This window comes from Sus scrofa, chromosome 13 (assembly GCF_054392235.1).
Source record: "Sus scrofa isolate SSC_HxYL_T2T_F1_AM1 chromosome 13, Sscrofa_HxYL_maternal_Yorkshire_Landrace_v2.0, whole genome shotgun sequence".
NCBI lineage: Eukaryota > Metazoa > Chordata > Mammalia > Artiodactyla > Suidae > Sus > Sus scrofa.
This window is the reverse complement of record NC_139395.1, coordinates 63070540-63094083: the sequence shown is the minus strand read 5'-3', so window position 1 is coordinate 63094083 and position 23544 is coordinate 63070540. Positions and strand designations below refer to the sequence as shown.

The window sequence follows — 23544 nt, the reverse complement described above, 5'->3', positions numbered from 1 at the left end:
TGGTCAGTAATTGATCACACCGACTAAAATCCATTAACTATTCTGTTGACCCTAAAGAACCTAATAGCCATATGAATTGTAGGAAAAATCCTTAAGCTGATGGGGTCAGAACTTTCTGGAAATAGTGACTATGGGAACAATATCACCTGTTGTAGATTGTTATCATGATAGCCCAAAGTGAATCCCTGTTCAAGCATCTCTGCAGTATGATAATGCCCCCACAGGGTCTGTTGTTCCACCCTCTGTGATCATTGATGGCCTGGTGACTTATTTTTACCAACATAATGTGGTAGAAGTGATGTTGTACAAGTTCTGAAATCTGGGACACAAGAGGCCCTGAAGCTGCAGCTCTCAGCCTCTTAGAAGCCCAAGACCTCCATGCTGTGAAGAAGCATGTGGTCCATTGGAGGAGAGGAGGTACATGGTGGAGAGCTGAGGTACCACCCATTAGCAGTCAGTCCCAACTGCCAGAGACATATGTGAAGTCATGAAGACTTTCCATGCCCAGTAAAGCTGTCAGATAACTGAGCTGCAAGAGTGGTCCCAGATGAGACCAACAGAAATCCACCTAGATTGCCAACCCACCATGCTGGGAAAAATAATAAATCATTGCTGTTTGGGGGTTTGTTTCTCAAGAAGAGAAACATGTAAATACCCCCAAGTCCCCAGGATCAAATTACTTTAGGCAAGAGTGGCTTATGCCAGAGGCCAAGGTAGATACATGCCTGAATGCCCCTCATTGTGTTTCTTCTTCTTCTGGGGCCTCAACAGTGCAATCTGGATCCCAGGCTGGCCCTAAGCAAAAAGGGGAAGTCATAAGGTGTGGCAGTGGCCCCTTCTGCTGTCTTATTAAGCTTTCTTCTTTCCTCTTCTAGGAGCTTCTGTCCTCCCACAGAAACTTCTCAGATACCAAGGCCACCACAGGGAAATCTTGTCACTACCAGGCTTCCCGCTGCTCCAAGAGGGCCTCTTTCCTCTTCCATCCAGAAAAACTTTTCGTCCCTAAATACCCTGTTCTCCCCTCACTGTCACATGGGAAATGATCCAGACCTGTTTACTTACTCAAGTTTGAATGAATGATGAAATATTTTCATAATATGTATTAGTAATGGTATCAGAACCCCATGTACCTCGGGCATATACCACCTATAACCTCATCCTGACCAGGTTAAGGGGGACACACGAGAAAAGAGAATGAGAGGGATAAGGAGAGTTTCCCAAAATCTGGAGCTAGTAAAGATAAAGCTTACATCTTTCAGGCTCTAAAGATAATATTTTTACAGTATCTAACATCATCTGATCTACCTATGACCTCAGGTACTTAAATTCAGAAACTGTCATGAAAAAGAAGAGAATTACAAAATGTTTCGTCACTCAATAGGTATCCATTGAGTACCCATTTTCTAAACCATTGTGGGGACCACTGAAGATTTATAAGCATCACTGAAGATTTTTGAGCAAGTGGGGCCATGATGATCTTTTTTTCCCTGAATGATTACTCTCAGAGGAGCCTTGAAGAATAAATTAGGATATGGAGAAAGCAGCTAGGGGCTTCGCCAGTGCACACAGTAAGTAGGAAGACCGGAACTAAGGCAGGCTAGAAAATTGAGAGGTTCCTTAGAGGTTAAATTCACAGAATTCGAATGATGAGACTGAAAACCTTCTTTCTCGTATCACATGTAATAACAAAGCTTTGTTGTGTATTAGCAGAGTGGGGCCAGGTTCTGGAATCACAGAGAAGTTGATTTGGATCCCAGTTCTATCTTTTAGTAGCTGTATAAATGGCAGGGGGCGGATTCTCTGCCTTCTAAATCTCCATTTCCTATTATGTGGAATAAACGTAATAACAACCAACTTCAGAAGACCGTTAGGAATACTGAATACAGTCATGTAGACAAAACAACTAAGCATTGTGCCTGGAACATTATGCGTACCCAGTAATAGGTAGTTACTTTTAGAATCATTGTTCTGTTTGTATTTGAATGTTTCCCCTAGTTACTTTTAGAATCATTGTTCTGTTTGTATTTGAATGTTTCCCCTCCTTATATGCATCTACTGTGTGTCCAAAGTCCTCTTTCTTTGGTATACATTTGTGTTTGGACATTGAGTGTATTTGATGACCAGTCAGGCATTGTGTGATCGCTGAGAAAACTGTATAAACACCATCATGGATATTCTCAACATGCATGCATTTTATGGATTAGTTTTTTGACTATTAAAATAATCAAATAGATGCCTCATGGAGTCTCCAGGGTCTTCATGACACACATTGTGATGTAGGGAACGTGATTATCTGAGAAACTTGGGACATATGGGGTTCCTGAAACTTGCCCCAAGGGATTATTGCCTGTTTAATGGGGAAGGTAGCACACGTATTCCCTCCAACTGCAAGTACCTCTGAAATATCAAAATTTTGCCTAGTGTTTGAATTGAGTCATATGTCAAGAAAAACACATTGCATTCCTTTGCCATAAGACAAACGCCATATGTTAAGTTTATTTTTAAAGGGTGGGTAAGAACAGGGAGACCATGTTCCAGTCTGAGAAAATATTGATGCCGTGTTGTCGGCAAGGCAGGTTATGGTTTAATTCATACCTGCGGATTAAAGAATGAAAAATGAACCCACATCCCCAGCCTGACATCTGTGTAAATGGTGCATAGGGACGGAGGCCTGTCTACCTTCCTTAATGTTCTCGGGATAAAGTAAATACTGAAGGGCTTGACGTCGTTCTTAAGCCTAACAAAGCTGGCACAGCTGGCGCCCAGATGCACTGCCGGGTGGGTGGGAGGGAGGTCCTAGGAGCTGAGGAGAAAGAGCAGAAGTGAGAAGATGCCTGGGGTTCAAGGGACTTAAGAGAAATAGTGGAAAATTCTTGCTTTTACCCGGGATTGTTCTTATGAACTATTGAAAAGTAGATGAAGCTGGAGTCTGGGGTGTCCTGTTAGCCATCTCCTTTCTAGCCATCCTGCCACCCCCCACCCCATTCTGTACCCCATCCTCTTTCTTCTCAGGGCTCACAGTCTCACTTGATAAGATCATCACTAGGGCGATTTGGAAATATGTCTTAAACCTATAGGTGCACATTCCTCCTCCCCTCAGCTCTTCCCCTATTCCTATGCATCCATCCTACACCTCGGCAAGGAGACTTGGTAGCATGATTTTGCTTAGCAAGCAATTGGAAACATCGTAAATGTCCAGCAGTAGGTGAAATAAGGCTTGCTATTTTTTTGTTGCTTCTAAGATTTCTTATTTGTGAAATGGGATCAATATTGGCTGCTTATTCCATGGAATTCCATGTGGATTAAGTAAGAGCAGTTCTTGGAAAATAGTCAGCAGTCACTAAATTGTAATTATTATTGTTATTATCATCATCATCATCATCACATGGAATACCATGTAGCTGTTACAAAGAATGGTCTGTGTTCTTCTGTAACAACTGATATTAACAAAAAAAAAGTGAAAATACTATGCACAATGTACCATTTATGTTGTCATTTTTATATTCATAACAGCACCAAACTGCCTACCAAGAACACACTGGCCCAACTTTCAACTCTCATTTTTTTTTCATTCCAGTTTTTTGGTGATAATTTCAATTGATGTATATATTCTCTTTATTGTTTATTGAACAAAATTTTGTATTTTCACTACACTATGCTTGGATCAAAGATAGCTATCAAAAAAAATGGTACAAGAAAATCAACTTTCATTTTAATGAACACCTCAGATAGTCAGTAGAACTGGAAAATAAAAATGTGCCTAAATAGCATGTATCCATTTTTTTAAAACCTCACAAAACAATATTATGCCATTTCTTTGGATATCCATAGCTGTATAAAAAAATAGAAAACTGTCAGAAAAAGTACAGATCAAACCCCTAAAGAAGTGACATGAATAAAGTTTGGAAGTTTTTGTGTTTCCTTGATCTCAAAAAATGGGGGTTAGAGTTGGAGGTAAGATCCATTTGACTCTTATCTATAGGTTTTGCTTTTGTACAGGAATAAACAGTCATGTGTTCCTTGCACCGCTAAAAATTGTTTAGGAGTACTTGCTGTGGTACAGTGGGAATGGTGGCATCTCTGGAGCACTGGGGTGCAGGTTCAATCCCTGGCCCAGCACAATGGTTAAGGATCCAGCATTGCTACAGCTGGGGGGAGAGGTTGCAACTGTGGTTCGGATCTAATCCCTGTCCCAGAATCTCTATATGCTGCGGGGTGGCCAAAAAAGAAAAAGAAAAGTTTTAGTGGAGAAAGAGTAACCCATGCTCAGTTGTGTTTTTCTGACATGACCCTAATCTTCCCTTCGAGACCTTCTCATATAGCTGTCTCATCACCAGCTGAAGGAACCAAGGGTTTAGGAGGAAAGGAAATGAGCTCAAGGTCACACAGCAGAAGAAGGTAGGGGAGAGAGAGGAAACACATGTGGCCACGGTTGGGTGGGGACAAACAGATGGAAAGGAATTAGTGAAGTTGAAGATCAGCTAAGGTTAAGGGGGTGAGGAGGTTGGAGGAAGAGGGAATGAGTTTGAAGGGTCTTCAGAGGTTTTGTAATTGAGATCCACAGACATCAACAGCAGCAGGCAAGTTCCTCAGGCTTTCCCCTTTCCATTCCTTCCCAGGGGACATTTGGGATTGCCTGCTCACCCTCTATGGCCTTTGCTTGTGTTAATTCTGATTATAGCAAAAGGAGAATTGAAAGATAGTGAGAGAATCCAGAAATCTTTATGTTACAAAATATCATGGAGTTCCCATCATGGCTCAACGGGTTAAGAACCTGACATAGTGTCCATGAGGATGCAGATTAAATCCCTGGCCTGGCTCAGTGGGTTAAGGATCCAGCATTGCTGCAAGCTTCAGCATAGGTCACAGATGCAGCTCAAATCCAGTGTTGCCGTGGTTCAGGTATAGACTGCAGCTGCAGCTCCAATTCGACACCTAACCTGGGAATTTCCATATGCTGCAGGTGTGGCCTTAAAAAGAAAAACGAAGAAACAAAAAGACCAAGGCCCTCATGAAAGAAAAGAACAGGTCCTGGATGTGGAGGAGAAGGACTCAGAGAGGAGCCAGGCTCCAGGGAGTTTGGAAGGCATGGGGTGCAGGTGGGATGGTGCAAGAGTTGACTACCTTCCAGAGTCAGTGGGACAAAGAGGGGAAAGAAGATTGTCTAAAGTTGCCATGGTTTGAGTATGGAATCCCCTTTTTTGTTCATCATTTCAAGAGACTTACAGTAAAATTTTTTTTTTCTTTTTCTAGAGCCGTACCCGCGGCACATGGAGGTTTCCAGGGTAGGGGTCTAATCAGAGCTACAACTCCTGGCCTACTCCAGAGCCACAGCAACATGGGATCTGAGCCGCGTCTGTGACCTACACCACAGCTCATGGCAACGCCAGATCCTTAACCCACTGAGTGAGGCCAGGGATTGAACCCACAACCTCATGGTTCCTAGTCAGATTCATTAACCACTGAGCCACAATGGACTTCAGTAAAAATTTAAACTGCTTGTTAATTTTTTCTGGATGTCAGACTTGATTTTATGGTGAATGAGCAGTCACCCAGCATCCTGAACTGTGCACTGAAAATCAGTACTGCTGATGGAGCTGAAGGGAAATACACAACCCCCAAGAAAGGTCAAATCAATACCAATGGGACCTGAAAGCCCCTCTGCCAATTCTGCCCCTCAACCATCTCCGTTCTTTGCTCCCATCCCTGGGTGTCTCAGATAAAGGCAAAAGGGAGGTGGTGGTCAAAGAAAGCCCACCATTGAAACCACTTCCTTTCCAGCAGGGTGAAAAAGGTATTTCGTGACAGCACCAATTGCCAACCAAGAGCACTCTTGTCCAGCTCTCATTTCTCATCTGAATGAGCCTCTGAAATTTTCAGTGGAATTAGAAAATTAAAATGTGAAGAAACAGCATATATATTAAATCATCATGACCTAAAGAATAAAATACAGACACATGCAAAGGGGAACAGTGGGGGAAGACATGTCCTTGGTTTGTGCTGGCAGAGTATCAGTACTAGAAGAGGGCTAGGAGCTTATTATATTTGGTACCCTGTTGAAAGAAAGTTTAATTTTTTTCTGCTTTGTTAGAAGAACTCCCTCCTCTGCAGAATCTTGCTTATCTGCCTTTGGTTCCCTCAGCCTGGTGAGTGGGTTTTATATGCCACATTTTCCAGGCAGATCAGAATATGCATTGACAATCCTTTGCCAAAGATTACCTGGGTGGCACCTTATAAGAATGGAGAGCGTTCTCCCCAATCCCGCACACGAAGAATAAACAACCTTGTTGAAATCATCTACATGACCTGGAATGCTAAAAGCTTTTGGTTTGCTTGCCATAGTGCAAAAATATGAGAAATATTTAATCTTTAAAAATACACAATGGAATCATAATTTTGCTACAGGTTCAAAGAGAGCACAATGTAACGCAGTGTATTTAAAATGTAATGTCAGTGTATATTTTCAAAATGCAAACAGCAGAGTTTGATGAATAGCTTAAGAGCACCAGACCATATCTTATCCTTATAAAAGTGTCTCCTGTGAAGGTTTACTGGTGCTCTCAGAAAATTCTTAATATGCTCCATGGCTGAGTGTGTAGACAACAACACTGTACAGATGTAATTTGCCTACCTGGTGTGTGGTCTTTGTCAACACGAGTGAAGGTTTTATAACACTTGGGTGCCCACCCTCTTGCTTTTGAACAAGGAAACAAATCTAAAAGTTTATAATTTTCCGTATCTCTCAGGGACGTAGTGTTTTTAAAAATCTCATCTTGATACAATATTCTTTCTTTAAATAATCCAACCAGATTATTTATAGTATGTATTTATCTGTTTTAACCTATGTTTGATGTTTAATTGTGTATTTAAAACTGTATTCATTTTATAGTGTAAGACCTGATGGATGTTCTTGTAAAAAAAAAAAAAAGAATTCATATAGGGTGTGTTTAATTCAGTTACAAGTAACAAAGACATCAATGTTTGGGGGTTTATTCTCTTGGAGAGTCTAGAAGCAAGCAGTAGAACGTTACTAGTTATCAGGACTTTCTGCTGCAATAGAAAAGTTCTATTATCTGTGTTGTCCAATTTGATAGCCGCTAGCCACCACCAGATCATGACTGAGTACTTGAAATGTAGCTGGTGGGGCTGAGACTGAATTTTTTCATTTTATGTAATTTCACTTAATCTAAACTAAAAAAGACATCCACATGTGTTTCATGGCTCCCACCATAGACAGCAGAGCAGTAGTGGGTTTGTATGAGTATTTTCCATCCTAGTATTCACCTGTTTGTGGTTTCTATACTCAAGATGTCCTCATGGTCCAAGATGGCTGCTGGAGACATACCATGAATCCACATTCCAGGCAGCAGGAAGGAACATGGACAAAAGGGAGCTTCCCTTCCCTTTTAGCAAGCCTTCCTAGCTGTCCTACACATCACTTCTAACCTACAGCTTGCTTAGGCCTTAGTCACTTGGCTACATGGAGCCAGTAGGAGTCTGGGAAAGATTCTGTTTTGTCTATTGACCCAAGAAGGGATTTGAGGGCAGGTAGTTGGCAGTCTCTGACACAAAAATGTATAAAGTCCACCATCCCTATCCATCCACCCATCCCCAACCCAAACTCATGCCTAGCCTGCAAAGATAACTGCCAGGAATAACACTGTGTATAACCCTCTGGCAAATTCATTTGCATACACACATACAGACTTTATTTTTATTTATTTATTTATTTTATTTATTTTTTAAAATTTATTTTTCCCCATTGTACAGCAAGGGGATCAAGTTATCCTTACATGTATACATTTTTTCCCCCACCCTTTGTTCTGTTGCAGTGAGTATCTAGACATAGTTCTCAATGCTATTCAGCAGGATCTCCTTGTAAATCTATTCTAAGTTGTGTCTGATAACCCCAAGCTCCCGATCCCTCCCACTCCATCCCTCTCCCCACAGGCAGCCACAAGTCTATTCTCCAAGTCCATTATTTTCTTTTCTGAGGAGATGTTCATTTGTGCTGGATATTAGATTCCAGTTATAAGTGATATCATATGGTATTTGCCTTTGTCTTTCTGGCTCATTTCACTCAGTAGGAGATTCTCTAGTTCCATCCATGTTGCTGCAAATGGCATTATGTCATTCTTTTTGATGGCTGAGTAGTATTCCATTGTGTATATATACCACTTCTTCCGAATCCAAGCATCTGTCGATGGACATTTGGGTTGTTTCCATGTCCTGGCTATTGTGAATAGTGCTGCAATGAACATGCGTGTGCATGTGTCTCTTTTAAGTAGAGTTTTGTCCGGATATATGCCCAAGAGTGGGATTGCGGGATCATATGGAAGTTCTATGTATAGATTTCTAAGGTATCTCCAAACTGTTCTCCATAGTGGTTCTACCAGTTTACATTCCCACCAAAAGTGCAGGAGGGTTCCCTTTTCTCCACACCCCCTCTAGCACTTGTTATTTGTGGACTTATGAATGATGGCCATTCTGACTGGTGTGAGGTGGTATCTCATGGTAGTTTTGATTTGCATTTCTCTTATAATCAGTGATGTTGAGCATTTTTTCATGTGTTTGCTGGCCATCTGAGTATCTTCCTTGGAGAAATGTCTCTTTAGGTATTTTGCCCATTTTTCCATTGGTTGATTGGCTTTTTTGCTGTTGAGTTGTATAAGTTGCTCATATATTCTGGAGATTAAGCCCTTGTCCGTTGCATCGTGTGAACCTATTTTCTCCCATTCTGTAAGTTGTCTTTTAGTTTTCTTTTGGGTTTCCTTTACTGTGCAAAAGCTTTTCAGTTTGATTAGGACCCATGGGTTTATTTTTGCTCTTATTTCTATTGCTTTGGGAGACTGACCTGAGAAAATATTCATGATGTTGATGTCAGAGACTGTTTTGCCTATGTTCTCTTCTAGCAGTTTGATGGTGTCCTGTCGTATATTTAAGTCTTTCAGCCATTTGGAGTTTATTTTTGTGCATGGTGTGAAGGTGTGTTCTAGTTGCATTGCTTTGCATGCAGCTGTCCAGGTTTCCCAGCAATGCTTGCTGAATAGACTTTCTTTTTCCCATTTTATGTTCTTGCCTCCCTTGTCAAAGATTAATTGACCATAGGGGTCAGGGTTTATTTCCAGGTTCTCTATTCTGTTCCATTGGTCTGTCTGTCTGTTTTGATACCAGTACCACGCAGTTTGGATGACTGTGGCTTTGTAATATTTCTTGACAGACTTTATTTTTAACGTTTGAACATTTTTATATATTTTCTGCCAAGCACATTTTGCATTTTTACAACATATCAGCAATGACTTTCAATGATAGAATGTTTAGCCTACATTGTTCTACTTCATCCAGTATACAGTCAACTCTGTGAGGGCAGTCACTGAGCCTGCTGTGTTCATCTTTGTGCCCTACATGTAGTAGACAAGGAAAAAATTAAGCAGCATCGTGTCTCCTTTTATAGTTTTATATTTAGTTAGCCCATTCGTTCCTCCTATTCCCCTAAAGAACAAGCCCTCCAAAGAAAAACAACTTGGCTTTGTTTTCTGAGTATGTTAGACAGTGAACTAAATGAACTGCCACACCTCCCATCCAATTTCTTAATCGTCTTTCTAGTCAACTGAAAAAATTGATTGTTTCTGCTCTGATTTGATTCAGTTGTTAGAAAAACTCAGCACTATGTGTCCATGTTTATATTATGCCACAGAAGTATGCTTGGCCTGAGAGTACAGTTAAGGGAAGAGTCAAACTAGTTAAAAATTCCCTTAGGTTAGGGAGAGAGAGAAATCACTTCCTTATGTTTCCAGACATTCTGTTAGTACAGATGGACAGTAGAGCTGGAGATAAATGGTTACAGGTACAGCTTAGAACAGAAATGCAGGGAATGGACTTTGAGAAGGCCCTCACCATCCCCAGCTGTTCAAGCCCCTGGGGATTATTGTGTGGAAAGTGGACTTAAACAGAGAGGAGTTCCCGTTGTGGCTCAGTGGGTTACGAACCCAACATAGTGTCTGTGAGGATGCAGGTTCCATCCCTGGCCTTGCTCAGTGGCTTAAGACTCCAGCATTGCCACAAACTATGGTGTTAGGTGGCTGATACAGCCTAGATCCAATGTTGCTGTGGCTGTGGCATAGGTCAGAGTTACAGCTCCAATTTGACCCCTAGCATAGGAACTTCCATATGCTACAGGTGAGGCTGTAAAAAAATAAGAAAAGAAAGAAACAGGAGGAGTTCCTGTTGTGGCTCAGCAGAAATGAATCTGACTAGTATCCACGAGGATACAGATTCGACCCAAGGTCTCCCTCAGCAGGTTAAGGAGCTGGCATTGCTGTGAGCTGTGGTATAGGTCACAGAGGCAGTGCGGATCTGGTGTTGCTGTGGCTGTGGTGTAGGCTGACAGCTGTAGCTCTGATTAGACCCCTAGGCTTGGGACCTCCATATGCTGTGGGTGCAGCCCTAAAAAGACAAAAACAAAAATAAAAAATAAAAAAATAAAAGAAATAGAGAGTATGACACATAGGAAGGAAGCAACAGCTTTGGAAGCAGACAAACCAGGCTTTGATGTCTTGTCAGCCCCTTCCTCATTCTGTGACTCCCTGTAAGTTACACAATGTCCTTAAGGCTTGGTTACTTTATCGTTAATAGACAATAATGTCCCTGGCCTCCTAGCATTGTGTGAATTAAATGAAATATTATCTGTTGCCTGGCATATGGCAAGACAATCAGAGCTGTGTTTGTGGAAAATATTCATGTGTGTCCGTATTATTGGAATGAATCCTAAGAGCCAGTGGGTCAATGTCAAGAGGGATATTTTTATGATTGTGGAGTTGCTCGTGAGTACTGAGTAACTCAGACTGAATTGAACACATTTTCAATCCTCTACATAAGCATCCTGACTCAGACATAATCCACACGTACTTGGGAGGTTCCCGTGCTGATGGATTTGGTCACTTTTTTTTTTTTTTTTTGCAATATCTTTCTAAACTTCATTGAAATTTTTCCAAAGTTTTGGTTAATATAATGAAAAAAATTGCAAACTCGGAAACTGCTCACTAACAACTAAAAACCATTAATAAGATCATTTACTCTGGCAGTAATTATCACATAAACACAAAATGGTTTAATTGGTTGAATTGTTAGCACTGTAGCTGTATTCCTTGTTAAAAAAAATTGAGTTTTAAATTACATTTTATCACCTTGATTTGAGTTCCTACCTTGATAAATATTTATAAAGGAAGAGCACCAAGGTTTCAAGTTTAGGCACTTTTGATTATCTATATAGAAATTATCCACTGTGTGGAGTACTCAAGGTAGTGTTTTTTTAATATATAATTTTATTGGCGTATACTTGATCTATAATATTGTGTTAGTTTCAAGTGTACAGCAAAGTGATTCAGTTATACATATAACCATTGTTTTTCAGATTCTTTTCACATATAGGTTATTACAGAATATTGAGTTTATAGTTGCCTGTGCTATACAGTTGGTCCTTGTTAATTACCTATTTTATATATAGTAGTATGTATACATTAATCCCAAACTCCTAATTTATCCCTCCCCCACTTCCACATTTCCCTTTTGGTAACCATAAGTTTGTTTTCAAAGTCTGTGGGCCTACTTTTGTTTTGTAAATAAGTTCTTTTGTATCAAGTTTTTTAGATTCCACATGTAAGTGATATCATATGATATTTGTGTTTGTCTGACTTACTTCTCTTAGTATGAGAATCTCTAGTTGCATCCATGTTGCTGCAAATGGCATTATTTTGTTCTTTTTATGGCTAAGTAATATTCCATTGCATGTATGTACTGTATCTTCTTTTTTCACTCCTCTGTCAATGGACATTTTAGGTTGTTTCCATGTCTTGGCTATTGTAAATCATGCTGCAGTGAACACTGGAGTACTTGTATCTTTTCTAATTATGTTTTTCTCTGGATAAATGCCCAGGAATAGGATTGCTGGGTCATATGGTAGTTCTATTGTTAGGTTTTTTTTTTTGGCTGCCCCACAGTATATGGATTTCCTAGTCTAGGGGTCAGATCCAAGCTGCAGGTGTGACCTATGTCACAGCTGTGGCAATAGTGGATCCTTAACCTACTGTGCCAGGCATTGAACCTCTATCCCAGAGCGTCAGAGACACGCCCAATCCTGTTGTGCCACAGCAAGAACTCCTATTTTTTGTTTTTTTAAGAAACATCCATTCTGTTCTCCACAGTAGTTGTACCAGTTTACATTCCCACCAACAGTGCAGGAGGGTTCCACTGGATCTGGTCACTTTTGACATGTAGAGTACGTAGGGACCAATGCAATAAAAAGGACAATAGCAGCCCACAAGACCAGAATCTCAGCATCCCAGACTTCAATTACGTTTTTTAGCTAGAGTTTTACATTTGATCATCTGCATCACAAATACTTAGGGCTCCTGGCTAAAACTGCATATTCTAATTTCCTGTTGTGGCTCAATGGGGTTAGGAACCCGACATAGTCTCCTTGAGAATGCAGGTTGGATCCCTGGCCTGGCTTAGTGAGTTGAGGATCTGGCGTTGCCTCAACCTGTGGTGTAGGTGGCAGATGTGGCTTGGACCCACTGTTGCTGTGGCTGTGGCATAGGCTGGCTGCTGAAGCTCTAATTCAATCCCTAGCCTAGAAACTTCCATATGCCACAGGCATTGCTGTGAAAAGAAAAAAATGCATATTGCTGGGGCCCAACTAAAAAATGCAGAATCAGAATTCATGGGAATAAAGTCCACAGTCCTCTGGGTTAACAAGCTTACCAGGTGATTTTTGTGCATAGGCAAGAAGATGCGGTACATATACACAATGGAATATTACTCAGCCATTAAAAGGAATGAAATAACAGCATTTTTAGCAACATGGATGGACCTAGAAATTATCAGGCTAAGTGAAGTAAGTCAGACAATGAGACACCAACATGAAATGCTATCACTTACATGTGGAATCTGAAAAAAGGACATGATGAACTTCTTTGCAGAACAGATATTTTCTCAAAGACTTTGGTTTCCAAAGGAGAGAGGTTGAGTGGTTGGGGGATGTGCTGGGGGTTTGAGATGAAAACGCTATAAAATTGGGTTGTGATGATCATTGTACAACTATAAATGTAATAAATTCATTGGGTAATATAATAAAGAAAATAAATAAAAAATAAAATGGAAAGTTTTAAAAACTTTTGTCCCAGAGTGACTTAAATTGAATAACAATAACCCAAATTAGTAATTAAATACTTTTTAGAGTCTTCCTCATAAAAATGACATGATTGACTGGCACTATAATACAAAAGTGAGAACAAAAACATACAACATCACAGAGACATGTCAACAACATAGTGTGATGAGCGCAAGATAGAGATAAGTAGCAGGTACAGAAAAATAGCAGAGAGAAAGGAGTGATTAATTCTGACAGGCATTGCTAGAGGAGGCTTTAAGAAAGAGATAATATCTGACCAGGCTGTGAAGGATGAGTAGGAGTTCACCAAGTTGCAAAGGTAGTAGTACAATTCTAGGGCAGCACTTCTTAGGCTTTACTGCAGGTATAGATAACTTGGGGATCCTGTTAATACAATGCAAGTTCTGATTCAGTGAATCTAGGATGATGCTCCCAGGTGATGGCCTGTGGATCAGTCACACTTTGAGTAGCAAAGCTCTAGAAGTAGAAATGGCATTGGTTATAATGCATCAGATTGAGATTTCCGTTCTCCTATACAGAGGCATGCATTATACATTATGTTGATGTTTATTGACTTTTCTTTTATGAGGAAGCAACTGAACTTCCTTCTGCCCAGGAATATCACAATTTAAGCATCCCCACCCTGGACCATGGAGTTGCCCCCATAAGAAGCAGGTCACTTCAAAGCCCAGCCTCAGCAATGATAAGCATTTGGTAAACTGGTCAGGAATTTTTAGTGGGCTTTTTGTTTGTATCTTCTACTATTTTTTCCTTCACCTCCACCTCAGATTTGTACTTTTTTTTCTTTTAGTCTATTCCCAAGTTAAGGAACAACAGAACATTTCTCTCACACACAAAGTCTGGGTCCTCCTCAGGTCTTTCCTTTAAAATACACCTAGTGACACTACCAGAGATTGGCTCTTTCCTTGTTCTCTTTGTTATCTTCTAAGAAATGCCCCCTGTGATTACAGCTCTAAGCTTAACCCCTCTCTTAGGCTCCAGACTGTTCTGCCAACTGGAGACAGAGCATGGAATAGAAGTAATGACTCCAAACTTCAGAGATAGACCATCCTAAATTACAGTCCTGGCACTGGCACATTGCTCAAACTCTCTGAGCCTCAGGATCATCACATGTAAAAGAGACATAATAAGAGTACTTATCTCATAGTATTTCTGAGAGTGACAAGCAATGCTAAGCAAAGGGCACAGTACTTGGTTTTTGATGGTTATTCAAAAGGTGGCTACATAACCATCACCCTCACCTGCCCTACTCTTCACCTTCGTTGCAGTTCCAGTCCCTGTGCTGACAAGATAGCCCATTTTGCATGCCTGAGTGCCCGGAGCCCACCCCACCTTCCTGCAGCTTCTCTCTCCCCATACTCTGTTTCGCCTGAAGCCATCTTCTGCTGTGTATTTCTTCTTAAGACTCAGTCTTGTTTGCACAGAAAAACAAATACACCCACACAGACCACATGTTTGCCATCTCTCCATGTTTCATTGCAAGCCTTGCGGACAAGCACAGCAGGCAAAGAGAAAGGCAGCCTAGGGCGAAAATGATCTTGGACCCATTTGCCAAATGAAGGTGCAGCTACGACAGCACATGGACACACACTGGAATAACTGTGATTTTCCACTTTGGGGGTTGGCCTCTCCCTCCCTCCCTTCCTTCCTTCCTTCCTTACTTTCTCTTTCACTCTCACTCTACCTCCCTCTCTTTCTCTCCCACTCCCTCTCCCCCTCTCTTTCTCCCTTTCTTTCTTTCCTTACTTCTTTCTTTCTTTTTAATTTTTAGGGCCACACTGGCAGTATGTGGAAGTTCCCAGGCTAGAGGTCAAATCAGAACCTCAGCTTCAGACCACAGCCGCAGCAATACCACATCCAAACTGCATCTGCAACCTATAGGGCAGCTTCTGCCAATGCCAGATCCTTAGCCCACTGAGCAAGCCAGGGATCGAACCCAAATCCTCATGGATGCTATATTGTATTCTTAACCCACTGAACCACAACTCTGGGTTTGGCTTTATTAACCCCTAATCACATCTAACCTGTGTTACATATTGAGGTGATTAATTGCTGTTCTATGTCCTATAGTGTCGTTGACCTCTACTATAATGAGAGCCATTCCGACCTTTTGAAAGGCTTGCCACTTATTTTTAGATGGACCAAGGATGCTGAAAATGTGCCTAGAAACACTTCAGAAATTAACCATTCTATTTCAAAATCAAACTCCTTCAACACATAACTCCATAAGCGTCCCAATTCTTCACATCTGAAGATTGTGTGTAGCACACGTGATGAAAGGCAGGCTTGTCTGGTTGGCTGGTTTGGTTCTGTTGCCCTTTGTCCTGGAATAGACTGACATGGGTGGCTTGTGGGTGATGAAGAAGGTGGAGAAATCTGACCTCCAACTACTTTTCTGGCTCCCAATGATCTAGGGGAGCTGAAATGTCTTTCCTAGCCTAGTGCTTTTCAAGCTTTCCTAGATTTTTTGATTTATCAACAAACATTTCCTGTGTGCATTCTGTGCATGGAAATAGGATCCACTAGGGAGATGCTAGTCCCAGGCAGTGCCTGGATTTCTCTGTGGCAAGCGTCCAAGGGTGGTATCTGGCTGGATGAGGGAGGGCTAGAGCACTTTCCAGGAAGCCACAGGTGCACAGCCAGGGTTTCTCCTTCAATTACCTAACTTCTTTGGGGTGGATTCAGGTGAAGGTTCTACTCTAAGGATTTGAAGAGGGGATGAAGCCCCTCTCTGGTCCCACCCCTAAGTGTTAAACATGACCAATGAGATGCTTCCCTGCAAATGAGTATAGTCATGGTGGAAGGAACAGATACTATGAGGAAGTAAACCCCACATTGGATGTAGATGGCAGGAATAATGATGAAGGAGATGGAGAAAATAGCATGATAAAGAATAATGAGGAAGAGCAGGGGAGGTGACATTTAGGAAGAAATTTTAAAGCAAGGAGTCAGGCATGCAAAGGGACAGGTGTGTCAGCAGGTGGAAGGTGGGAGCAAGAAGGACTATGGGACCACAGCATAGGAAACCAAGACTGACTAGCACAAGCTGAGATCAAAGGTGAAATGGAGCCTATCCTGCAAATTCCATGCCAAGAGATTTCATACACAGTGCAATGGAAATCCAAAGGTTTAAAGAGCAGGACTCCCACTTTTTTTATTAAATGAAATCTTACTTGGAAGACAGATATTTTAAATGATGATAGCAGACTTTCTCTAATTAAAATGAGGAAGGGGACTCAGCACTTGCCTGATAAGACTTCTCTTCCTAAACTACTCCCGTTACACCTCCAGGGAACCTTAGCTCTGCAGGACACAGTTACCTTGCCATTCCAGGCAAAGAGGAGAGAGTGCCACTGTTGAAGGCTGGGAATGATTTCAAGTAGGAATGAGTGAAGACTGGTGTCAGAGCTTGGATCCCATCTTCTTTGGAGGAAGTAGGTTTGAAATTATACAGGTCAGGACTGTTAGATGATTTCTATTAGTATTATTCAACATCCTAGGCTGGGATTACAAAAAGTGAATGAGTGGAGTTAGGCAAGTTGTGTGCAACCAAAACTGTAAGATGTTGGCTATGTATGGGTCCAGGTCAGTTGAAAAAGAAGATAAATCAGGAGAAGATTGAAGGAATAAAGTAGGTCACAGAAATGGAGTCTACCAGGAGGTCCAAGAGAAGATTAACTGGACAAGAGCAGGGAAGAAGTAGAAGAAAAAGAGATAATCAGGGGATATTGGATGGAGATGCAAAATGCAACTTGGGAGTTCCTAGAGCAAGTGATGGTCACAGTTCCCAGGGGCATAAGAGGACCAGGAGCAACAGGGCTGCTGAAACCAGGCAGATGATAGTAGGGAGGATGGAGAGGAAAATTTTAGGCTGGATATAGGCAGGAAGAGGGTGACATGACTGAGTTATGTGGTATTAAAGAAAATTTTTGTGTTTTTGTTTTCGTTTGTTTGTTTTTTGCTTTTTAGGGCCACACCTGCAGCATATGGAGGTTCCCAGGCTAGGGGTTGAATCAGAGCTACAGCTACTGGCCTACACCACAGTTCACAACAACACCAGATCCCTGACCCACTGAGTGAGGCCGGGGATGGAAACTGCATCCTCATGTATACTATTTGGATTCATTTTTGATGTGCCACAACAGAAACTCCAAGAAAAGTTACTTTGTTTAATTTACTTTCATCAGTATTTCAGACCCCTAATAGGTAAAAATAAAAATATAATAAATATCTTTCTATCTAATACTCAGCTTAAGAAATAATAAAGTTCTATACCAACACTGTTGTAGCCCCCTGGGTTATGGATTCATCCCCATTCTTGCCTCCACCAAAATAACTACTGTTAAACATGATGCTTATCATTGCCAATCATTCTTTATGTTTTTGCTACATATGTTTGTATAATTAAAGCTTTGTTTTCCATGTTTTTAAATTTTATAGAAATGACTTACTGTACATTTTTCTACAATTTCCTTTTATTCATTCAACATTAAAGATGAGATTCATTCCAGTTGAGACATATAAATATAAATAAGTGTATGTATATCTACCTATTTAGGTATAAATACACACATACACACACACATATACCTACTTCAGGCTCATTCATAGCCGACTACTGCATAGTTTTTCACTATGAAAATATACAGTTTATTAATCCTTCTTGGTGAACATTAACTCATGCTTCCAATTTTTGTCATTTCAAACATTGCTCCAGTGAACATTTTTGTACATACCTTGTTGTGTATCTGGGTGAAAGTTGCTGTAGGCTAACCTAGCAATGAAACTGTTGGGTCCTAGGTAAAGGGCTTCTTTAACTGATTCAATACTGCCAAATTGCTCTCCAATGTGGTCATAAACATGTATACTCCATCCAGGAGTCTTACTTTCCATTACTTCATATTATCATCCCAACTTGGTATTGTCCAACTTCTTAATTGGGTGTGAAATGGTACTTACTAAGGTTTTGGCATGTATATCCCTAATTAAAAGTGAGGTTGAGCATCTTCTCATGTTTTGTGTGATATTCCTCTTCCCTGATCTGTGGACTGTTTCAATGTATCTTGTTCCCATTTTCTTTACATTGTATGATTTATTTTCTGTGATTAGATAGTAGTTCATTCCATATTCTAGATACTAATCCTGAGTGATATAAGGCACTTAAAAACTCTGGGGGTTTTGTATCTTCCTTTGCCATCTTTTATTGAACATACATTCTTAATTTTTAACTTAGACAAGTTTACCAAGCTTTTCTCTGCCATACTTAAGAATCCTCAAAGGGATGAAAGAAATCAAAGATGACACAAACAGATACAAAGACATACCATGCTCTTGGATTGGAATAATCAATATTATCAAAACAACTCTACTACCCAAGGCAATCTACAGATTCAATGCAATCCCTATCAAATTACCAAGGACATTTTTCACAGAACTAGAACAAAATATTTTAAAGTTTGTTTGGAAGCACAAAAACCCCAAAATAGCCAAAGCCATCCTGAGAAAGAAAAATGGAGCTGGAGGAATCAGGCTCCCTGACTTAAGACTATACTACAAAACTACAGTCATCAAAACCATATGGTACTGGCACAAAGAAATATAGATCAGTGGAACAGGATAGAAAGCCCAGAATTAAACCCACGCACCTATGGTCAACTAATCTATGACAAAGGAGGAAAGAATATATGATAGAGAAGATAGCCCCTTCAATAAGTGGTACTTGGAAAACTGGACAGCTGAATGTAAAAGAATGAAATTAGAACACTTCCTAACACCATACACAAAAATAAATTCAAAATGGATTAAATACCTAAATATAAGACCAGATAACTATGAAACTCTTAGAGGAAAACATAGGCCAAACACTCTCCAGCATAAACCACAGCAATATCTTCTCAGATCCACCTCCCAATAGTAATAACAATAAAAGCAAAAATAAACAAATGGGACTTAATTAAACTTAAAAGTTTCTGCACAGCAAAGGAAACCCTAAACAAAATGAAAAGACAACACACAGAATGGGAGAAAATCTTTGCAAATGAAGTGACTGACAAAGGATTAATCTCCAAAATTTATAAACACCTTATGTGGCTCAATACCAAAAAAAACCCAAACAACTCCATCAAAAAATGGGCAGAAGATCTAAACAGACAGTTCTCCAAAGAAGACATATGGATGGCCAAAACACGCATGAAGAGATGTTCAACATCAGTCATTATTAGAAAATGCAAATCAAAACTACTATGAGGTACCACCTTACACCAGCCAGAATGGCCATCATCAAAAAGTCTACAAACAATAAGTGCTAGAGAGGGTGTGGAGAAAAGGGAACCCTCCTGCACTGTTGGTGGGAATGCAAATTGGTGCAACCACTGTGGAAAACAGTATGGAGATTCCTCAAAAAACTAAAAATAGAATTACCATTTGATCCAACAATCCCACTCCTGGGCATTTATCCAGAGAAAACCACGACTTGAAAAGATATACATACTCCAGTGTTCACTGCAGTACTATATACAATAGCCAAGACATGGAAACAACCTAAATGTCCATCAACAGAGGAGTGGATAAAGAAGATGTGATACATATACACAATTGACTATTACTCAGCCACTAAAATAAATGAAATAATGCCATTTGCAGGAACATGGATGGACATAGAAATTATCATACCAAGTGAAGTAAGTGAGACGCCAATATCACATGCTATCACTTATATGTGGAATCTAAAAAAAGGACACAGTGAAGTTTACTGAACAGATACTGAACTGACTCACAGACTTTGAGAAACTTATGGTTTCTAAAGGAGACAGGTTGGGGGGTGGGGGGATGCACTGGTGGTTTGGGATGGAAATGCTATAAAATTGAGTTGTGATATTGTTTTACAACTATAAATGTAATAAAATTCCTTTAAAAAATAAAATAAAGTCTTAAAAAAAAAGAATCCTCAAAGGAAAAGTTCTCAAATGAATGTTATCTGGAAGCATTCATGATCTGTGGCAGGAAATCTGACTCTTACTTTTTGTTCGGATTGTAGAATGTAAGGATGAGTGAGTGCCTGTACTTGAGAAGGAGACTTCTTTTAAGGCATGAGAGGACTCTAGAAAAAAACTGCAATGTCTAGTGATATTTCACGTTAAACAAATAGGACTCTAAGGGGTCAAGGTGAAGAGGGTAGTGGGGAACATGTAGGACAAGGAAACTTAAAAAGAAGGGGAGGACAGTGGCCAGGTGCAAGTGGAGAAGAAAAAAAAATGGTTGAAAAGGGCTCTGCTCCTAGCCAACCACCCCCAATCCCAGGAAGGAGAGAGGAAGAATTGAATAGAAACCTGTATGAATCTTTCCACCCCACAGATCTTCCCAAATTTGACCATGTTCTTGAATCCCCTGGGGAATCTTTTTGAAATTTGGTGGATCTAGGGCCCAAGATTCAGTGTTCCTCACAGGCTCCCAAGTGATGCTGGTACTGCTGCTCTTGGGAGCAGTGTGAGATAGCGCACCATCCTTTGCTGTCAAAATTTTAATAGCATTTCTCTAAACACAACAGTCTAAGAAAAAGTAATCACATACCATCAGATCTACATTTTATCTGACCCAGAACATTTCTATTGTTTTTTTCCGGAAATTGCTCCACCTCCTTTCCAGCTTCCCAGATATTGAGACTCGAGCCTTTGAATAACAAGGTAGGGGACCACTGCTCTGATCAGAGAGAGCTGGGTTGACTTCCAACCCAAGGTGGTACCTATACAAGGTGATGATAAATAGGCTGCTCTGCCTGGGGCTTTGCAGACTCAGAAGGATGAGCCACTTCAGGCCAATGGTACACAAGCCTCTTAAAAAGGAAATGTGAGGGAAATGCCTAAAAAATAAGGCTAGGATCCAACAGGGAGGGGTGGGGAGCTAACCAGACTTTCCAAGGAACCTGGACAAGTCACAAAATGTGCAGAGTTGTCCTATAACAGAGAGTCAGAAAACTACAACATTCCAGGTATTTGATTGAACAGTGATGTCATCTAGTTTGAGCACCAGGAACAGGTGAGTCAATATTCCTATGATGTTATCATGAATGGCACACATACACAAAAATCTTGAGAACAATAATAATCTTTCAAAGTTTATTTTTCCCAGAAATGTAATTATGATGAGCCACTAGTTTGTTTCTAAACAATCACACCTTATAAAACAGTTTGTATCCTTAGGCTATAAGAATGCGTACATTCAGCTTTAGAAATAAGCAGTATTCTTTAAGCACAAGGCTTTAGGAAAATGAAGGAAATTGATGTTTCCATTAAGAGTTTGTCACTTACTAGTTCTGCAACCTGAGGGAAAAGCCGTTTCTTTGGATCTCCGTCTCTTCCTCCATAAAACGAGGGAAATGATGTTAATACTGTCTAAAGATGAGTCCATGATTTTCCTTTCATTTGGTTATTTTTAGCTCATTTCAGTGGAAATTTCTGTAGAGGAACTCTGAGTGTGAACTTTCATATGCTCAGCAACTGTTTGGGTCCTCAAGTCTAACTATCTGGGAAACCAGAGGAAAAAAGGAACCGTCTCTGGAAGAAGCAGGGGAAATATTCTGGCTTAAACTAGCCTGTTGCTGATTTCTTGGTTTGTGGACATTCTGTCCAAGACATTTAAGTTTATCTTGAGATATGCTGTAACCAACCCAAGAACTCCTAGAACCCTGTTAAGAGTTCAGCTGACATAGTTTTAAGGTGATTTTGTTTTCCTCCATGAAAGTCATTATTACTCTGAATGAACTCAATTAACTTATTTTCTTGCTATGCTGACAAAGAGGCACCTTTCCATTTGAAGAATATTTATTGCTTTCGACATGAATTCTCTTGTCATGGATATACCTCCTGTGTTGGTTTTTTTCCCATTTTCTTTTCTTTCCTTTTTTTTCTCCATGATCTTTGGCTTTGGTGGTATTTATCACACTAGTAGAAGAGACTTGAAAATCGTCTTAAATTCATTACTAAGATTTTTTTTAACAGAAACCCTTGGTGTCAGAGGCGTCTGAGTTTCTTCCTCTTTGTCATTGTCTCTTGTGCACGAAGGGAAATCAGAACAAGCCCTTTGAAGACACTGAACATCATGGCTTGGAAAAGTTTATCTTCTTGCAAGGATCCTTCAAGGGTTGCAGACCTTGGAGATGAGAACAGGAATCTGAGTATCCTCAAAAAGATTCAACTTTCAGAAAGACACTTCGATTCAAGTGGGAGGAAAAGGCTGGGTTTTAGGCAATGATGGCAGTCCTTCTCTCTCACTACCAAGGAGATTTCAGAACTGGTCCTTGTCAAGGGGGAGGAAAAAAATGGGGGGGGGGAATTCCCTCAGCAATGGCCACCAGTGCTAGAATGCTGAGCTGCCATTGCATCTCAAGGAGATGTCCAGCTGGAAATATTTGAAAGGATTTTGATACCCGGTGGAAAACTCCAGAAGGGGTTCTGGGGTTAAGGGTCACATGTGCAGCCTTAAAGGCTGCATATGACAGAGTTGTTTTTCTATCAGCACTTGACAGGTGCGTCGTGGACAGCACGTCTGACTCCTCGGGGGACCTGACAAAATGTCAGGGCTCTATGCCCAGATTAGCTGAGCTGTCAGTCACCTCGGGCCCTTGTACAAACAGTTATGAGTCTCTGGGCCCTTCCTTTCCATTCAGACTTTTTTCAAGTTAAACAAAGTCACTGACCATCACAAAGAAAATATTCAAAGCATCGTATGGGGGTGGGGAAAGGGCGCAAAATGGGACTGTTTACTTTGCTGTGTTTGGATTATAAACAAATATTCACACCTGTGCTGGGCCTCCGGCTGATGAAGAACCCGGCCAACTATTTGAAACAAACACATTTTCATACTTTTCATAACTCCAAGTCACTTTAGCACAGATTGCCAAGACTGAAAATTAAAACACGAAGAAAAAAGAGAGCAAAGTATTCTGTGGGTTATTAGCCAACAGAAGGAAAATGGCTAAGTTGGTTGAACTTCATAACCAATCTGTGATATATTCATTTCTCTATTCAACAGTCTTGCTGCAGGTGGAATACCTTTAAAGCATTTAAAGAATTGATGGTGCTGATAGGTAGCTAAACTCATAAAAATGAAAGAGTGGCAAATGTATTTCACCATAATATTCATGCCAAGTGTTAAAGTTGGAATAAAAATCAAAGTTGGAAAAACTAACATGATTAATTTAGTAAAAAATGTGGTCAGATCAGCCTCACCAAGGGTGGTTTCTTATTTTTAACTCTGGTGAGCCCAGTAGCATAGTGACTCCATAGTATCCAAATATTGATTGGGTATCCAACACTCTGAAGTCTGCTGACTGCATAGAGACAGCTCCTGTCAAC

At 40.4% G+C, this 23544-nt stretch overlaps 2 protein-coding genes across 6 annotated transcripts in view; both read left to right on the top strand.

Moving 5' to 3' along the window:
• Positions 1-23544, top strand: part of LRIG1 (leucine rich repeats and immunoglobulin like domains 1) — a 618703-nt gene that overhangs the window by 262446 nt on the left and 332713 nt on the right. The gene's annotated exons all lie outside the window — the stretch shown is intronic.
• The window catches only part of SUCLG2 (succinate-CoA ligase GDP-forming subunit beta), a 929415-nt gene that overhangs the window by 833994 nt on the left and 71877 nt on the right, over positions 1-23544 (top strand). The window contains exon 12 of one of the 2 annotated variants that reach the window (XM_084987034.1): positions 876-3851. The exons of the other annotated variant lie outside the window; for it this stretch is intronic. The gene's annotated coding sequence lies outside the window, so the exon portion shown is untranslated. Of the gene's footprint in view, positions 1-875; positions 3852-23544 lie in introns of those variants that run through there. 2 annotated transcript variants of the gene reach the window in all.